General features: G+C 38.6%; 1 long non-coding RNA gene across 4 annotated transcripts in view; it reads left to right on the top strand.

The window, feature by feature from the left end:
- Positions 1–1,620: 1,620 nt before the first annotated feature.
- Positions 1,621–19,866, top strand: part of LOC309665928 — a 55,508-nt gene continuing 37,262 nt past the window's right edge. For 2 of the 4 annotated variants that reach the window (XR_014266769.1, XR_014266770.1), the window contains exon 1: positions 4,723–4,868. This is a non-coding gene — a long non-coding RNA (uncharacterized lncRNA). The other 2 variants (XR_014266767.1, XR_014266768.1) reach the window with 2 other exon arrangements.

The raw sequence follows: 19,866 nt of genomic DNA, 5'->3' as shown, positions 1-19,866 counted from the left end.
TTTAACCAATACTAATTATTAAAAGCATAAGTGGTTTCCAAATATTTTGCTCTTAGAAATACTGCCACCTAGAAAGCAGTGGGGGAGTGGTCATGGTGGTGTGATGAATTGGGCGATTGGGATTGGCATGTATACACTGATGTGTATAAAATGGATGACTAATAAGAACCTGCTGTATAAAAATATAAATAAAATTTAAAAATTAAAAAAGAAAAAAAAGAAATACTGCCACCTTGAACTCCTGACATGTACATATTGGTAAGAATTTAATTGTTTCCTGAGTACATATTCCCTTGAAGTTTAAGTGTTCAAGATTATGAAATATTTTAAGGCTTGTGATTTTAAGAGCAAAGTTACCTTTCATAAAGTTGTAATAATTTTTTTCAGGCTAGCATTGTATGACAGGATCCCTTTCATCTCACCCTTGCAACATCATTTTCATTTGATTAAATAAATGTAAAAAGAATATCTCACTGAATGATAATTTGCATATCTTTGATTATTAGACAGACTGAATTCTTTTATGTTTACCAGAAATTACATTTCTTACATCATTATTTGTACTTTTTTTTCTCATGTGGTATTTTTCTTGTCAATTTGTTAGAGCGATTTACAAAGTTAGGCTATTAATCATTTTTCATGATATATACTGCCAGTCATTTCCCCAGCTTGTCATGTGTGTTTTATTTGGTTTGTGGAGTTTAACTTTTTTGTGTGGAGTAAAATTCACCAAATTTTTCCTTTACGCTTCATTTTTAGTTTTTGTGTTCAGAGATGCCCCTTTTATTTTCCACAGTCATCTCTGTCTTTTGCATACGCTTTTCCATTTCCATTTCTTAGAGGCATGTCTTTTTGCATCTTTTTGAAGATACCCATTAAAAATAAAAATTATTTTCATTTGGCTCTTTATTAAACCATTTTCCAATGTAATTTTCCCCTTAGTCTTTGGGATAAATGAAGCAGCATCTTCCATAGGTCATAATTAGTGTAAATTTCTCTCCACTTGTAGAAGAGTTTTTATTATGAGAGTTAATTTTCAGTACTGTTATGAAGTTTTTCCTTTTTTGTAATTGGAATTTTAATGGGACACTGGGAGACACTGGGTTATGAAATCCTTGCCATCCTAAACCATACATCTATTTAATATCTTTTATTCAGTAAGAATCAGGAGAGAGGGAGAAATGAGTGAAGGCCGGGAGAAATGGAGATAATTCTAAATGATACTGTTGACGTGAAACAAGTAGACTGCCAGCTATTTCTCCAGCAAAGATGGGTTTATTCTGGATCAACAGAGAATTGCAATTCGGAGTCTGCAACCATGGAGAGCTACGTGCAAATCCCCCCCACAGCAAGGGAAGGAGAACACTTTAGAGAGAGAAAGGAAGTTGAGAGGGCTACAGTAAACAGAGTCCATGGCTTTTCAATGGCTGAGTCCTGCAGGAAAGAAGAGCGTTCCTTCTTGCTATTGGGCTCTGCTAGCATCACAGGGTGTGAGCGCTCCCCCTTCTGGTATACCAACTCTATTTAATTAAACTTTATGTTTAATTTTTTATAATACTAATTCATGTCTGATACTGACAACAGGGATATGCTTGCCTTCTTGCTGGGATTGTGGGTCAGGTTAATTCCTTTGATATCTTAAATATGGAGTTCCGAGGAAATTGAGGCAGTCAGAATGGCTGGTGGTTTGATCCTTTAAACATTTCTCCCGCCTATACCTTGCTCAGCCATTACTAAATCGTAGCATCTCAATTTTGTCCAATCCCTACTCATGGATGTGAAAGGTTAGTGAAATTGAGGAGTATGACATTCCAAGCCACAGTGTGCCCTTCTCCTGGGGTCCATCTGATAACCTGAACTTTCTGCCCTTCGGTGATAGGAAGGCACCTTGAATGACATTGCAGCTCTGCACACTTGTTAGTGGTTTTACCTTCTAATCCAAGATGAAGGCAAATGAAGGTAATGCCTATCAATTATGTTTTGTTCTGTTTTTTTTTTTCTTCTTCCCCTCCTCCAGTTTCTCCTATAACAACACCATAATCTAAAGTTTAAATGCATATGAAGTGAAACAATAACTTATGGCACCTCTACACAGTGGTAAAATGGTTAAGAGCCAGGCCTTGGTCAGACCTCCTGGCTTGAGTGCCTGATCCGCCATTACTACCTGTGGGCAAGTCACTAAACTCTTGCTGTGCCTCCCTTTTCTCATCCTTAGTGCAGTTATAATTCTACCTACTTCACTGAGTGGTTGTGAGGATGAACTGAGATAACCCAGCTAGCATATTTAGAAGAGGGTCTGATACATAGTAAGAGCTCTAGGATGTTATTGGGTGTGTAGAGTTGATCTCCTTTAAACAAGATACTCAACATGTCCAAGTAGGAACCTCATCACATCAAGGATAATCTAAGGGATGATAATTTTACACTCTTCCACCAGGGGTCTTTATAACTGTATTCAAGTGTTAATTTTCAGGGAGCAGAATTTGAAATGTTAGAAATTATAGATAATTTGAGAGATCAGAGATATATACATTTTCTCCCTAATAATAATGCAAGTCTAGGTATTTGGGATTTGCCATTACAGCAGCCTCTTTGAACTAGCATAATTGAAAATGGGGAGTTAGGAGAGTTCCAGCTGAGCTTTAGGGTCCAAGGGACCTAGAACTTTTGCCTCAGGATTTCCTTCTTGCTTGTCTCTTGCTTTACTCTTCCCTCTCACTCTCAAATGGCTCTCTCTGTTTCCCGTTTCCCAGGCCACAGGGTCAAAAACATCGCTTTCAACAATTCCAAGTTTATATATTAATGCTCCGGCCACCAGAGCAACAGAATGAATCAATACTGCTTTCTAATTCTAGCTCCACCCATCCCCCAGACCAATACACTGGGACCCCTTATGGGACCATCCAGGTGAGTATGCTTCCCACTCCTGGTCCCATCAACTGAGACTCCTTAGGGCTGGGAGTTTACATAGAGAGTGTCCACGAAATGATGGTTTATAAATCTCTGTTGGGGCAGAGAAACTACAAATGCTAGAAATTATAGATAATGAAGACGGTTTAGAGAAAATAAGAGCTCTGAAATAAACATTTTATTTATTTATGACTTATGACTTTATACCTTACTTGAGACCACAAAACTTTGATGAGAATAGAAAGTGATTGATTTACAAAATTTTATTTTACCAAATAATTTGGGGGGGGGCACATCTATCAGTAAAGCAAAAATAGTACAGCTGTGGTTTATCTCAAACCGTATTCACATTTGACTATTCTTAAAATCAGTATTTATTTGAGGAGAACTATTTCTATAGCATTTAGAGCTGAATTCTTCTAAGATGCTGCTCCTTGCAGCTGATATTCAGCAAGTGACTTTTATAGGTTTAATTTGTCCTGCAACTGTTGACTGTGAGATTTAGAAAACCCTAAGTAAGCTGTGTGTTCACTGCAGAGATTAATGTCTGTGTTCATCATACAAGATCTAAAACTGAATATAAAGTTTCCTGTCCCTTGTAAACAGATAAAGTAGCAAAGTGTGTTTTTTCTGAAGCGCCCCTTCCCAGTCCTTGCTTCAATCTCCACCAACCTTCAGGCACCCAGTGTTCTCTGGCGCCCCCTTGTGACTGTCAGGAGATCCCAGAAAACTAGTTTTCAGAATCATTGTTGAAAATATTATATATTAGTTTCTTTCATTTTCGAAAGTTCTGTATTATTTCAAATTGCAGAAAAATAGAGATTAATAAACAGCCACTTACATATTCACCAGTTAGATTTAAGAAATATTAACATTTTACCATTTTGCCTGAGACCTGTCTAGATTTACATACAGAGTAAAGCACATATCTTAAACATAAAGTTAAATCAGGTTTGGCAAATACATGTTTTCATGTAACCCACACTGCTACCAAGAAATAGTGCTTTTCCATTACTCTAGCAAGCTCCCTTTTGCCCCTTCCCAATTAACTACAATCCCAAACCCCCAGAGGCAATACTGATTTCTATCAGAATTATTAGTTGTCTTAGAATTTTTTGTAAATGAAATCATACTGTTTGGATTCTTTGGCTTAGAATAATGTTTTTGTGATTCATCCACATTGGTGCCCGCATTAATAATTATTGCTTTTTAAAAAAATTTCTAAGCAGCATTCTCTTGCACGAATATACCAGGTTTATCCTTTCTCCTATTGATGGACATTTGGGTTGTTTGTAGTTTTTGGCAGTTATGAATACAGCTACCGTGAACAGTCTTGTATAATTCTTTTTTGAGGGCATATATTTTTGTTTCTCTGAGTAAATGCCTAGGGGAAGAACTGCCAGGTCATAGGGTAGATGTATAACATTATAAGAAAGCGCAAACGGCTTTCGAAGTTGATGAACCATTGTATGATCAGGCCACCGAGTTGGCTGTTCTCTTGCTCTCTCTACATTCCCTGCTCCACCAGTACCTGCTTCACCTACACCCTACTTGCAAGACTTACCTAACTACAAACTTGCCTAACCTTTAAATCAGAACATCTCCACCTGTTAGCTGATCAAGGGGGTGGTGAGGGGCGTGCCCCTCTGCTAGTTTCCCTGGTAACCAATGAGCCAACCTGACACTAATTCCCCCTATATAAGTGGTAACCTCCCCCTCCCGCGGGAGCGTGGACTGCCGCCATGTTCTGCCTGCCCTTCGCGCCCAGTGGGGTGTTGCTTCGGGTCTGTTGCTTCAGAAATGTAAGTAAGATCCCCCATGCATTAAACCATTGATGTTTCTGTCGCCACTGACTCCCCGCTCTTTCTTCCGGCTCGAACCTGGGCAGGTACAGAGCTCGCAGGCAGGCCTGCTGGGTGCAGCCCAGCAACCATTTTACAATCTAATCAACAATACATGTGAGTTCCAGTTGCTCTGCATCCTCAACAATATTCGGGGCCATCAATTTTAAACAAATGTATAATTCTAGACTTTTAGTGTATGTGTAATGGGATTTCACTGTGGTTTTAATTTGCATTTCGCTAATATGTTGAGTGCCTTTTCACGTGCTCATTGGCATTTTTATGTCTTTGTGAAGGTTTATCCCTGCCTATTGCCCATTTACTCTTATTTGGATTGCTTTCTTTTTCATATTGAATTATAGTAGTTATTTATATATTCTAGAAACCAGAATTGTGTGACATAAAGATCAGAAAAGAAGAAGTAAAACTGTCTCTCTTCAGAGAAGACGATAGTTTACATGGAAATTCTTATAGTAAGTTTTGAAATCGTGTAGTGTGGGTCTTGAAATTTGTATTTTTCAGGATTGTTTTGATGATTCTAGTTTCTTTGCATTTCCATATAAGTTTTAGATTCAGCGTGTCAGTTTCTTCAAGAAAGCCTGCTGGGACTTTGATACCGCATTGATTTTGTAAATCTGTTGCAGGAGAGGGACGTGTCAAGTCCTGGGACCCACAGGAGTCCTTAGGATGGACTGCCAAGTGAGGGTTCTTGGCTTTGGGCGGGGAAGAATTCAAGAGCTAGCCAGAGTAAAGGGAAAGCAAGTTTATTTAGAGGGATATACAGTCCATAGGCACAATGGGAAGCCTCTCAGAAAGTGAAAGTGGCCCCAGGGCATGGGGTCATTAGTTTTTACGGGGTTAAGTAATTTCGTATGCTAACGAGTGGGAGGAATATTCTTGCTGTTGCGGGGAAAGGTGGGGATTTCCCAGGAACTGGGTCACTGCTCACGTTTTGGCCTTTTATGGTCTGTTTCAGAACTGTCACGGCATAAGGGGGAATGATTTTAGTATTACAATGAAGGTATGAGCTAAAGGTCAATGACGGAACTATTCTCAAAGCCACCTTGGTTTCAGCTGGTTCCAGCTGGTTCCAGCTGGTCTTTATCACATTCCAACAGCTGAGACCCTTCTTCACTATCTAGCCTTTGTGTCCTGCCCCTTTCCCTCCTTGAATCATGAAGACCTAGGATCTGCCTGGGCTCTCCTTACGAAAACAAAAAACCCAACCAAACCAAGCCCTGCTGTGCTCACTGGTGCAAAGAGAAGACCAGGGCAGCTTAAGTGGTCTAAGAACCCTTCACATTCTTTAAAGAGACAAAGGATACTGTTGATTTTGTGTGTTTCGTACTCTGGATTACTTTTTCCCTCTCTCTGGGTTTAAGAGATTTTTTGAAATAGCAAGGAACTGACCATTCCACCATATGCCTTCACTGACTTCTTGTGCAATAATATGGTGTTTTGAGTGTGCAGATGAGTTAGAGCTGGCAGCTGAATGATAGACAACTTGTGCAAAGTTGCCAGCTTGGAGCTAGAAAGGAATTAAACAAAACCAATTACTTTCTTTCCCACCTTTTTCCTTTGTTGAACTTCTTTTTGATTTGATTCTGGTTACAGTGCCATAAACCTTGTTACATATGTATATCAGAATGTAAAAAAAAAAAGGACAAATATTTATTTAAAAATATTTTTCTCAAAAAAAAACAGGTTTTGAATTTTAACATTTTTTCTGCATTTTTTGAGATGATCTTGTACATCTTCCTCTTTAGTTTAATTTGGTGAGTTACATTTATTAATTAACAAATATTATTAACCAACATTGCTTGTTTAGCACCTTACATCCATGTGATAAACCTGATATTTGTCATCATATATTATCTTTTTTTTTTTTTAAACTTTGGGTTTATTTATTTATTTATTTATTTATTTATTTATTTATTTATTTATTTATGGCTGTGTTGGGTCTTCGTTTCTGTGCGAGGGCTTTCTCCAGTTGCGGCAAGTGGGGGCCACTCTTCATCGCGGTGCGCGGGCCTCCCACCATCGCGGCCTCTCTTGTTGCGGAGCACAGGCTCCAGACGCGCAGGCTCAGCAATTGTGGCTCACGGGCCCAGCTGCTCCGCGGCATGTGGGATCCTCCCAGACCAGGGCTCGAACCCGCATCTCCTGCATTGGCAGGCAGATTCTCAACCACTGCGCCACCAGGGAAGCCCTATATTATCTTTTTAATGTATTTCTGGGTTTGATTTGCAAATTTCAAAAGGGTATTTATATATGTATCATGAGGGATATTGATATTGTTCCTCAACTTTCTTTACTTTCACTGTTATTCTCAGGTTTTCATATTAGATATTTCATATCATCACTTTTTTTTTCTGAAGGAGTTAGTGTAAGATTGGTACTATTAATATTTCTTCCTTGAATATTTAATAGCATTCACAGGTGAAGCCATCTGGGCCTGAAATTTTCTTTGTGGGAATGTTTTAAACTACAAAGTCAATTTACTTAATATATAGGGGGAACATTTAGATTTTCTATTTCTTCTTCTGTCAGTTTTGATAATATTTGTCCTTCAAGGAATTTATTCATTTTGTCCAAGTTGTTGAATTTGTTGGTATAATGTTGTTCATAATATCTCTTGATTATTCTTTTATTTTTGGTGAGAAATTATATCTCAATGTAGTTTTAACTTGCACTCCTCTTATTATAAGCTAGGTTGAGTTTTTTTCATAGATTTGACTGGCATTTCCATTTCTTTTTCTGTGACCTGTCTCTTCATTTCTTTTGTCCATTTCTCTATTAGGTTTTTTTTCCCCCCAATATTTAGAAGATCCTCATATACTAACCATATAATCCTTTGTATTATAAGTTGCAAATATTTTTCTCATTTATCTTTTCAGTTTGTGGTGGTTTTTGCCATGCAATGTGTACTTTAATGTAATCAAACACATATGTCTTCATCCTTATTGGTTCTGGATTTTATTATTTATTTATTTATTATTTTTTTAACATCTTTATTGGAGTATAATTGCTTTACAATGGTGTTAGTTTCTGCTTTATAACAAAGTGAATCAGTTATACATATACATATGTCCCCATATCTCTTCCCTCTTGCATCTCCCTCCCTCCCACCCTCCCTATCCCACCCCTCTAGGTGGTCACAAAGCACCAAGCTGATCTCCCTGTGCTATTCAGCTGCTTCCCACTAGCTATTTATTTTACGTTTGGTAGCGTATATATGTCCATGCCACTCTCTCACTTTGTCCCAGCTTACCCTTCCCCCTCCCCGTATCCTCAAGTCCATTCTCTAGTAGGTCTGTGTCTTTATTCCCATCTTGCCCCTAGGTTCTTCATGACCTTTTTTTTTTTTTTTTTAGATGCCATATATATGTGTTAGCATATGGTATTTGTTTTTCTCTTTCTTACTTAACTTCACTCTGTATGACAGTCTCTAGGTCCATCCACCTCACTACAAATAACTCAGTTTCGTTCCTTTTTGTGGCTGAGTAATATTCCATTGTATATATGTGCCGCATCTTTATGGTTCTGGATTTTGAGTCATAGTTAGGAAATCAGAATTGTTTCAGATGGGAGTCATTGTGTGAGAAAAATCTCTGAGGACCTTTGTGCCTGAGACGCTTTCTTATTTTTTATTACTCTCTCATATTAGAGTGAAAATTTGGCTGGATATGAAAGGCTAGGTTCAAGTTTCTTTTACTTTGAAAAATTTGATTTGCTCATTTTGTGTCATTCAGGTTGCTGAATTTGTTGGTATAATGTTGTTATAATATCCTCTTGATTATTTTAATGTCTAGAGGCTCTGTCATAGGTTTCCTCTTTCACCTGTGACATGGATAATTTATATTTTCCTTTAAAAAAATTTTTTTTTTGATCATTTGGGCCAGTCTTTAATTAATTTTATTGATCTTTTAAAATAATTTGCTCTTGAATATACTGATTTCTCTCTGTTGCTTGTCTGTTTCTATTATTGATTTCTGCTCTATTTTTCTTTCTACTTGGTATTTAGTTTACTCTCTTTTATTCTTTTTAGCTTCTATGGTTGTAGTTTAGATCATTATTTATAACCTTTCTTATTTCCTAATATTAGCATTTACACCATAGCGTTTCCTCTAAAGCTCCACTTCATCTGAGTTCCAAGAGTTTTGATATGCTAAGTTAACTTTATTTCTTCCCCTGAGCTCTTTGGAGAGAGAGACCTTGCCTTATTTAGTATATCTCCAGCACCTACTGCAATGCTTGGTAAAGAGTAATACTCAACAACTCTTACAATAAATAATATCTTTCCTTACCAATTTTCTCTGCTCTCAGTACCCTTCTGATAGCTGCTTTGTCAAGAGGTCCTTTTGTTCTCTGGTAGCATACAAAGTCCTCTCTGCCCTAAGGGCCTGGGTTACTTCTAGCTCACATCCCCTCTTAGCTATTCAGGACATTCTTAGTCTTCATTTGCACTGTCAATCATAACAGGTAAGATACCCAAGATCTTTTTATAATCAACAATAAAAACCACTTTAAGGAAACATCCACAGCTACATAAATTAAAAATAAAAAGCAAAAACCAATCTAAACAGATTTATCTCATGGGTGTTTTTCTCCTTCAAAACCTATGCCTTTTGTCCTTAATTCAAATTACTTATTATGCAACCTCCTCATGATCCAGGCAATGTTTTGTCCACCATGGTTAACGTACTTATTTCCTTACTGCAAGAACACAACTTACCTCTCTGAAGAAGTGGAGGAGAGAAATACATTAACACTCCTTTGGGATTCATCTGCATTAAGAACAATTGATGGAAACAAAGATTCACAATATTACCTGATTTTTTTAAATTAACATTTTCTAAAATCTCATGGTAACCTTCTTTTGCAGTCTGTTGCTTTAGACAAGCTCAATTTTATGCTGCCAAATTATGAACTATATAGAAATGTGCATAGAACAGGTTCCTTATTTTCCAGATGTACATGATACATCTGTGGCTTCTTGAGCATCAACAAAGGCACCATGGCAGTTTTATAATGAAGACCCCAAACAGATCCTCTTGTTTTTCATTTAAATCAATTGTACATTTTCCAGTCAGAGCTGCTAGGCATAACAACCTTGGCAAGTTTATCTTAAAAACCATTTAGAGTAATTTGTGATGGAGATTGGAGATGATTTAGTTGCCTGACAGCTGCTCTGTAGTCAATCACAATGGCAGAAGTAAATTAATCCCCTGGCTTTCTCAAGAAACCTTTATGCAGACAATCTTGTCAAAGAGAAATGTGATGGCTCTAATATTAAATAGATGTTGAAGCATGTTTTCTTTAAGGTACACAAAGCTATCCTGCGTTTGACTGCCAGCCTCATTCTCAGCAGCTCTTCTGGAAATGCTGAATCATCTAGGTCTTAAAGGGATGAAATTTGGAGCATGTCTACACAAAAATTTGGGAGAAGGAAATACCAGTTACGATTGTGACTCATTAAAGAAGCTCTTGAAGTTTTGTGTTCAAACCATAATTTGTGGAAACGTGGGCAACTAGGTTTAAGATTGTTGAAGCCAATTGATTTTTATAATATGAATGAAAACATTTTACAATGCAGTGGTTTTTATCCCAGAGAACAAGAGGGAACTCAAAATATATGTTTCAGGCCATCCTGACATGGAAGACAAGTTTTTGTTTGTTTGTTTTTTGTTTGTTTGTTTGGTGACTTTCCATTGTTCTGTGAAAACTTGACAAAAACTTTTTGGAGGTGGAAGAAATAATGCTAGAGTAGGCCAGCTTTACTGACAAATGTACTGAGTTCTCCTCACTAAATAAATCATCAAGTTCATAGATGCCACAGACATACTTCTTACTTTTAAGATGATCCTTTTTCTTTTTTTTCTCTTTTCCTGTGAGGCTTTATGTGAAGATAGAAGGAATTTCAGATTGAATGCTCCATGGTCTGAATTCCAGGGAAATAGCTCAATGAACTCCAAACTGAAGTGTTTCTCCTTGTGATCCTAGTTAAAAATAGGGGATAACAGTTTAAATGCTTCACCCTGTAGGATGATGATAATAGCCTATGTTTGCAATTATCTCATTTTATTCTTGCCCCAACCTGTCAGGTAGGCAAGGCAGGAAGTAGTATTCCCAGTTTTATACAGGGGGATATGGTAAGGTGACTGGCTTAAAGTCATATGGCTAATAAGTAACAAAACCAGCACTCTGACCTAGACTCTGGTGCTTTACCTCTGTCAAACTGCAGGGATTTCTACCAGCACTCTGACCTAGACTCTGGTGCTTTACCTCTGTCAAACTGCAGGGATTTCTTTTATTTTCTCCTTTGCTTTCTTTTTTCCTTCTAGGAAACAAACAGCTCCAAGTATTCACTGGAGTTATTATAAAATGTCTAGACTAAAGATTCCTATGAGGAAATAACTGGGAATTGTTACATTTCCAAAAATTGATCATAAACATATTTACAACTATTCTTTTTATGTTTGCACGTGAAAAGACTTGAGTTTAACTGGCTTCAAATCTGAGATCATCCAGCCAATTTTCTAAAAATGTGAGATATAAAAGTCAAGAGATTTGACAGTTCTTTTTTTAAAAAAAATATTACAGTAGAATTTTCCATTTTGGAATTTTGGATATATTGGTAACATCTGGGGAGCTACTTAATAAGAACATATTTTAAATATAAGGTGGGTGTGGTAGGCTGAATAATGGCTTCCCCAAAGATATCCAGGTCCTAACCCCTTGAATCTGTGAAGATATGGCTTTATGTGGAAAAGGGGATTTTGCAGGTGTGATTAAGTTAAGGATCTTGAGATGGGAAGTTTATCCTGGATTAACCGGGTTGGCCCAATATAAACACAAGGGTCCTTATAAGAGAGAGGTGGAAGGGTCAGAGTTAACAGTAGGAGATGTGAAGATGAAAGCAAAAGCTTGGAGTGACACAAGGTTGGAGTGAGCCAAGAAAGGAATGCAAGTGGCCTCTAGAGGTCGAAAGAGGCGAGAAAACAGATTCTTCCCTGAAATCTCCAGAAGAAATGCAGACCTGCTAACATCTTGATTTTAGATTTCTGACCTCCAGTACTGTAAGAGAATAAGTTTGTGTTGTTTTAAGCCACTAAATCTGCGGTAATTGTTACTACAGAAATAGGGAAGTAAAATAGTGGGACTTTATCTTAGTTTTTTTTCCCCTTCAATTCAGAACATCTTAGTCAAGTAGAAGTGTATCTATTTTACTAGATTAAAGGCAACATTCTCTTGCATTACATTGTTTTATGTAGATTTGTGATATCTTAATTACTGGCGAAGTTTCAAGTTTTGTTTAATTGAACTGAATCTTTTCAAAGGAACATTTGATTTTTGTTGGAGAAAAGTAGGCTCCCTGAACAAACATTACTCAGATGTGGGCTTACTGTTTTTTTTTAATGAAAATGGTTTATTACATTTTCTTGTTATGAAAATATTTATTCTCCATGAACGTTTCAGGAAGTAAAAAGGTATAAATAAGAAAGTCAAAGTTGTCTGTAATCCTACCATATCTGGAAAATGCTCTGATGTCAAATACAGTCTAATCTTGTGGAGTTTCCCCTGAAAGCAGTGTGTTCTTCTCCAGTTGATTATCAGAGAATGAGGGCTCTGGAGGTGGGCTTTGGACCCGAGAATGAGCTTGAGAAATGAAAGAAGTAACACTGACAGATATCAAGGGTCTGTGTGGTGTTTAGCCTGATAGAAACACCTCAAGTTGTCCTGGAGCCATGGGCTAGGACAGGAGACTCTAGCAAGGAACCCAGAGGATACAGCTAGACTTAGGCCCTATGTGTATACGTAGAGCCATAAATAATGTTCCTCCTAAACACTTCCCTTTCCTCCCTTTGCCCCAGATCCTTCCATAGGGTCTTGGTGAAACTTATGGATTGGTCTCTTCTGCTGCAGAGAATTAATTGAAATTCTGCCTCTGGGGTGGAGTCACAGAGGTTAGCATGGTCTCCTCTTCCCAGGAGCTTAGGTGTTACCAGCCTTCAAAGAAGGAGTCACTTAGTGTTTGGTGGCTTCTCCTAACATCATGAAATGCTGTCTGGCTGCTGCAGAAGCACCAAGTCCCTTTACCAATCAGGCACTGCTGCACTAGCTCTCAAGACTCTCCTTGGAGTCACTTATCTGCCATGGCAAGTATCAGAATCTTCCAGATATGAAGCACAGGGACCATCTAGCATTGGATGCTTGTGTGATGTAATGTCACCGAGGCAAATGCAGTAGGAGAATGACTGGCGCTACCTTGATTTCAACACCCAAGTTAGAGAACTGAATTATGTTCCCTTCTTGAATTTCCTGTTGTGTGATTACATAAGCCTATCTCCTTCTTCAGACTCTTCAACCAAGAGACAGATGTAGAAGGGAGTCTGGACATGACTACCCTGATGTTGACCTTGTCTTCCATCTCATGGGTGAAGCAAGGGGCGGTAGGCAGTTCAGAGGTACTTCTCAGCCCCAGGTTCACATTGTCTAAACCAAACTTCCAGCGGTCATAAGCTGAGGAGGCAGCAGCAAAGTGGTGTGATGAAGAAGCTGGAGCTAAAGAATGCAAGGGACCTGTTTCTAAAGCATGTGAGACAGCATCCTGGGGGCCTTAGAAGTAGCTGGAGTTCGTGGTGAGGGGGACTTGATTTCTGACACGTTAGTGGTAGCTCAGGCATGTTTATTTGGGCGTGGAAGGTAAAGTGATGGCATGTGGAAGTTGGAGAGCCTGCCTTTTACACTGGCAAGCTGTCGTCTACAAGAGCAGCAATAGGAGATCCTTGTGTCATGTAGCGCTCTATGTTTAGAGGCAGCAAGAAAAACACCTGCTGGGCTGCCTTGTACGGCTGTGTAGGATTTGCTCTGAACAGTTCTGGTCTATGATGTACCTGATTTTCCCTGGAGTTTTACAGTGCAGCTGCCCTGCCATCTGACTTCTGTGGATTCAGGTATCTGAAGTTCAGTGTTGGGAAATAACTAATGTGCATAGGGTTGTCTGACATTATCTATCACATACTTGAGCATTAAAACCCTCAGGGGTTTGCCATAGTCTTAAAAGACATTTGACGTCAATCTGTCTAAAGATGAGACATCTATGGAAATGTGTGTGTGAGTGTGTCAGTGTGTGAATGCGTGTGTGTTACAGCATGATCAACTTTGTTTCTTGGGATTGTAACGAAGTTATAATTGTAAATGTGTGTGTAATCTGCAAGACTTTCAATCCTGTTGCCTTCGATAATAACCAGGCTCAGAAGTTAACAATTAGGAGGTGCTAGATACGGCTCTTTGGGAGGGGCGGGGGTGGTTGTGATGAGATAAGTGGATACACGGCCCTAATTTTTCTGTAGAAAATTTAAAGCATAACATTAAAAAATTTCTTGTGGAAAACAGATGTTGGATTCATGGTAGTTAAAATTTCTGGCTGTAGATAACATCTTGCATTAGACACTTTGCACTCAACCACTGATTCAGAAAGGAACAACAGTACAAATAATCCCATATGTAAAATAATCCAAAACAGGCTTTATTTGATGTTGGAATGCAAAGTAGCAGCTTCGCCTGTAGTTGCGCTGAGAAAGCAAGCTAGCTCATTCAGGAGCAAGGGGGTGAAGACTTCTTGCAGGTGTGAAGACTTCTTGCAGGTGTTAGATATTACCTGGTTTCCCAGTTTTCTTCATGAAATGCCTTCTGCCATTTTGCTCCACGTTGAGTACGAGTGAAACCTGCTCTTAGATGGATGGAGAGCCTTGTGCTGGTGAGAGAGGCCAGGCCACCAAGGCCAGTTTGGGCTTTAAGAATGGCCATTCTCTCTCAGCTTAGGTTGTTTCTACTTCAGGTTCAACCCCAAGCAGTGCAAAAGACTAGGTAAGGAAAAGAAAGAAGTGGACACAGCTCCTTGTTACCTCTCTGGTTCTTCAACAAAATCCACCTAAAGTTTGGTTGGTGTGACCCATGTGGAATGGGGAATCCTTTAGGTCAGGGCAGCTCTGGGCAGGAGCAGACTGCCATTATGCCGAAACCGCACAACTCAGATGGGATTTGAGCCCAGCCAAAACTCAGATTGGGACTCAAACCCACACTTTTAATTGAAGTCACACACTTGGTCTCAGGACTTAATGAAGCTCAGGTTCTTTATTTCTCATCATCACAGAAAGAAATCAGTGAGAGACAAAGTGATAGGTAAGAAGTGGATTTATTTAGAGATACACACATTCCATAGACAGAATACAGTCTGTCTCAAAATGCGAGAACAGCCCTGAAATATGCGGTGGTTAGTTTTTATGGGCTGTGTAGTTTCATAGGCTAACAAGTGGGAGGATTATTCCAACTCCTTTGGAGAAACGGCAGGGATTTCCAGGATTTGGGCCACCACCCACTTTTTGGTCTTTGATGGAACTGTCATGGCACCTGTGGGTGTGTTACCTAGCATTTGCTAATGTATTACAATGAGTGTATAATGAGGCTCAAGGTCTACTGGAGGTCGAATTGTCTGCCATCTTGGGCCTAGTTGGTTCTAACAAGTTTATGCCATGTCCTCAATGGCTATGTCATTCTTTTAAAGGTTGTGCCCTGCCCCCTTCCCTCCTGTTTCAATATCACTGGGCTGAGAATATACCACATTGGCATTTATCAGCTACCTACTACCATATAAGGGATTCCTAGCTGGGCACTAGTCCTATGTTCTTATTCTTACTGACTACACCTGCCAAAAAGATCATTCCAAAGGTTTTGTTTCTATCTTTTGGGGCACAGGATTCACTTGGCCGTCTCCACGGCCTCGTTTTGAGCTCTGGCTAACATGAGTGAGGGTCAGACTGTGGTTATCCCCCATCTTTCTGAGGCATGGCTGACCAACCTGAGACTATATTTGCCAGCCTCCTTTGCGACTGGGTGTAGTTAGGTGAGCGAATTCTCACTGATTATATATGAGTGATACTAAGAGTACAAGTGGTACAAGAACCTGAATCCTTGATGATGTAACAGAGCCAGGGATCCAATCAGTCCTGCAGCGGTTGGTTGTGGTCTCCTGCGGTGTAAGATGATTACACACGGCCTCACTGTTTCAGCACTTTGAGTCGGGGTACTTGCAGCTGAAAGCATGCAGATGAATACCGAGGAGGCCAACTAGTTTATCTCTGGGCTTCTTGTCAGGGTTTCGTTCACAGCAAACACGACTGATTTAGACCTTTTCAGAATTCGCAGGCTTAACTCTTCTGCCAAGTGTGTTTTAAATTTAGCCGGTCTCCTACCTGCTGTTGTTTAAGCACATGATTTATTGTCCTGTCAGTGGAGAAAAACTCTAGGTGATATACTGAGTGTTATTTTGTGAATCTTCCCAGCTACTTCTATTCCAGTATTAATTAATCTCTAGAACTTTAAGACTTTCTTGATAGATCTTATTTTATAACGCTTTAAGTTGAATCCATAGCAACTAATTACATTCTAGTCTAATTGATCTTTTTTTTTCTTTCTTCAATTATACTTGAAAACTTTTATGCTTCAAAAACTTGGGAGTGAATAATTGTTCTAACATGACTTCCAAACTCCACAATTGCCCTAAGTTAGGAAAGGCCTGTAAACAATTAATAAACAGAAACCTCAATTAAATAGAGTTGGAAGACCAGAAAGGGAGGTCTCAAGCCCTGAGGCAATAGCAAAGCTGATGAGAAGAAAGACCCGCTTTCTTTCCTGGCAAGGACTCAGCCAATGAAAAGCTTTGGACTCTTTCTTTACTATAGCCCTCCAACTTCCTTCTCCCCCTCAATAAAAACGCTCTCCTTCCCTTGCTCTGTGGGGACTTGCATGTGCCTTGCCATGGTTGGAAACCCTGAATTTCAATTCTCTCCTGATCCTGAATAAACCCATCATTGCTAGAGAAATAGCTGGCAGTCTATTTGTTTTAGGTCAACAGGCCCTTTCAGCTTTCAAAAGCAATCCTTTGGAGGCTCTCCGGCTTCTACCTGCTCCCTGGTGGCAAAGCCAATGTCACATGCTTTTGGTTTTCGTAACTTCCAGGGACCAAATTCTGTTATCTATTTCTGAGTAACAAATCATACACAAATTAGTGGCCTAAAATAACAATAATATATTTGGCTCACAAACCTGTGATGTGGGCATAGTTTAGTGGGGTTAGCTCATCTCTGCAGAGTAATGACAGGTGAGGTTTCCTTTAAGATAACTCACTCATCTTGTCTGTTATATTGGTGCTGGCTAATGGCTAGGGGTCCAGCCAGTGTTGGTTGTTGGTTGGAGACTTGATACCTTTCTAGAGTGGCCACTCCACGGAGCTAATTGAGCTCTTTCACAGCATGGTGGCTGGGTTCCAAGAACAAATTCTCTAAGAGAGAGGAAGAGGAAGCTATCAATCTCTTAAGCACAGCATCACTTCTACAATATTTTGTTGATCAAGCAGTCACAACGTCTGCCCAATTCAAAACAGTGGAATGTAGCAGAAGTAACAAAGAACTTGCAGCCATCTTTACCAGGTAGAAGACATTCATTTTATCCAGATTTTAAAAACCAAGAAAAATGGAAACACATAAAAGTTAATTAATTTCCTCAAGGTCACACAGCTTGAAAGCATAGAGCTAAGATTTTAATCTAGGTGGTATTGTTACAGACTCCTAGTTCTTTACAAGTACATTTTTATGAGAAAATTTGACAAAGGAAAACTTTTTACAACTGATCACTATGGTTTAAGTCTGCCAATCAAGACCTAAAGAGAACCAAGTCTTAAAATATATAAGTATAGGAAGCACTCTGGTTAATCAGTGAAGCCTAACTTTTATTTCAGTGTGGTGATGTAACAAATTTTAACAATTATTAAACAAATTTTTTAAAATTTTATTTTATTTTTTATAATTTTTATTGGAGTATAGTTGATTTACAATGTTATGTTAGTTTCAGGTGTACAGCAAAGTAAATCAGTTATACATATACATATATCCACTGTTTTTAAGATTTTTTTCCCATATAGGGCATTACAGAGTATTGAGTAGAGTTCCCTGTGCTATACAGTAGGTCCTTATTAGTTATCTATTTTATATATAGTAGTGTGTGTATGTCAATCCCAATCTCTCAATTTTTCCCTCCCCCAACTTACCCCCTGGTAACCCAAATTTGTTTTCTACATCTGTAACTCTATTTTTGTTTTGTAGATAAGTTCATTTGTACCCTTTTTCTTTTGGATTCTACATAAGTGATATACGATATTTGTCTTTGTCTGACTTCACTCAGTATAACAGACTCTAGGGCCATCCATATTGTTGCGAAAGGCATCATTTTGTTCTTTTTTTATCACTGATTAATATTCCATCGTATATATGTACCACATCTTCTTTATCCATTCCTCTGTTGATGGACATTTAGGTTGCTTCCATGTCCTGGCTCTTGTAAATAGTGCTGCAGTGAACATTGGGGTGCATGTATCTTTTCAAATTACAGTTTTCTCTGGATATATGCCCAGGAGTGGGATTGCTGGATCATATGGTAGCTCTATTCTTAGTTTTTTAAGGAACTTCCATACTGTTCTCAATAGTGGCTGCACCAATTTACATTTCCAATAACAGTGTAGGAGCGTTCCCTTCTTTCCACACCCTCTCCAGCATTTGTTTGTAGATTTTTTGATGATGACCATTCTGACCATTGTGAGGTGATATACCTCATTACAGTTTGATTTGCATTTCTCTAATAATTAGTGATGTTGAGCATTTTTGTATGTGGTTTTTGGCCATCTGTATGTTATCTTTGGAGAAATGTCTATTTAGATCTTTTGCCCATTTTTTGGTTGGGTTATTTGTTTTTTTAATATCTATCTATCTATCTATTTATTTATTTTGGTTACCCTGGGTCTTCGTTATGGCATGCGGGATGTTCGTTGTGGCATGCAGGATCTTTAGCTGCGGCATGTGGGCTTCTTAGTTGTGGCATGCATGTGGGATCTAGTTCCCCCACCAGGGATCGAACCCGGTCCCCCTGCATTGGGAGTGTGGAGTCTTACCCACTGGGCCACCAGGGAAGTTCCGGTTGTTTGTTTTTTTGATACTGAGCTGCATGAGCTCTTTGTATATTTTGGAAATTAATCCCTTGCTGGTTGCTTTGTTTGCAAATATTTTCTCCCATTCTGAGGGTTGTCTTTTCATTTTGTTTATGGTTTCCTTTGCTGTACAAAAGCTTTTAAGTTTAGTTAGGTCCCATTTGTTTGTTTTTGTTTTTATTTTCATTATTCTAGGAGGTGGATTGAAAAAGATCTTGCTGTGATTTATGTCACAGAGTGTTCTGCCTATGTTTTCCTCTATGAGTTTTATAGTATCCAGCCTTACATTTAGGTCTTTAATCCATTTTGAGTTTATTTTTGTGTATGGTGTTAGAGAGTGTTCTAATTTCATTCATTTACAGGTAGCTGTCCAGTTTTCCCAGCACCACTGATTGAAGAGACTGTCTTTTCTCCATCGTATATTCTTGCCTCCTTTGTCATAGATTAGGTGACCACAGGTTCGTGGGTTTATCTCTGGGCTTTCTATTCCTGTTCCATTGATCTATATTTCTGGTTTTGTGCCAGTACCATACTGTTTTGATTAATGTAGCTTTGATTACTGTTTTGGTTCCTGTAGCTTTGATTACTGTTTTGGTTCCTCCAGCTATGTTTTTCTTTCTCAAGGTTGCCTTATCTATTCAGGATCTTTTGTATTTCCATACAAATTGTAAAGTTGTTTGTTCTAATTCTGTGAAAAATGCCATTGTTAATTTCATGGGGATTGCATTGAATCTGTAGATTGCTTTGGGTAGTAATTTTCACAATATTGATTCTTCCAATCCAAGAACATGGTATGTCTCACTGTTTGTTTGTGTCATCTTTGATTTCTTTCATCAGTGTCTTATAGTTTTCTGAGTACAGGTCTTTTACCTCCTTAGGCAGGTTTATTCCTAGGTATTTTATTCTTTTTGAAGTGATGGTAAATGGGATTGTTTCCTTAATTTCTCTTTCTGATCTTTCATTGTTAGTGTATAGCAATGCCAGAGATTTCTGTGTATTAATTTTGTATCCTGAAACTTTACCTGATTCACTGATGAGCTCAAATAGTTTTCTGGTAGCATCTTTAGGATT

The sequence above is a fragment of the Balaenoptera physalus genome (assembly GCF_965194825.1).
Source record: "Balaenoptera physalus genome assembly, chromosome: 8".
NCBI lineage: Eukaryota > Metazoa > Chordata > Mammalia > Artiodactyla > Balaenopteridae > Balaenoptera > Balaenoptera physalus.
This window is presented reverse-complemented; position numbering and strand designations above follow the sequence as displayed.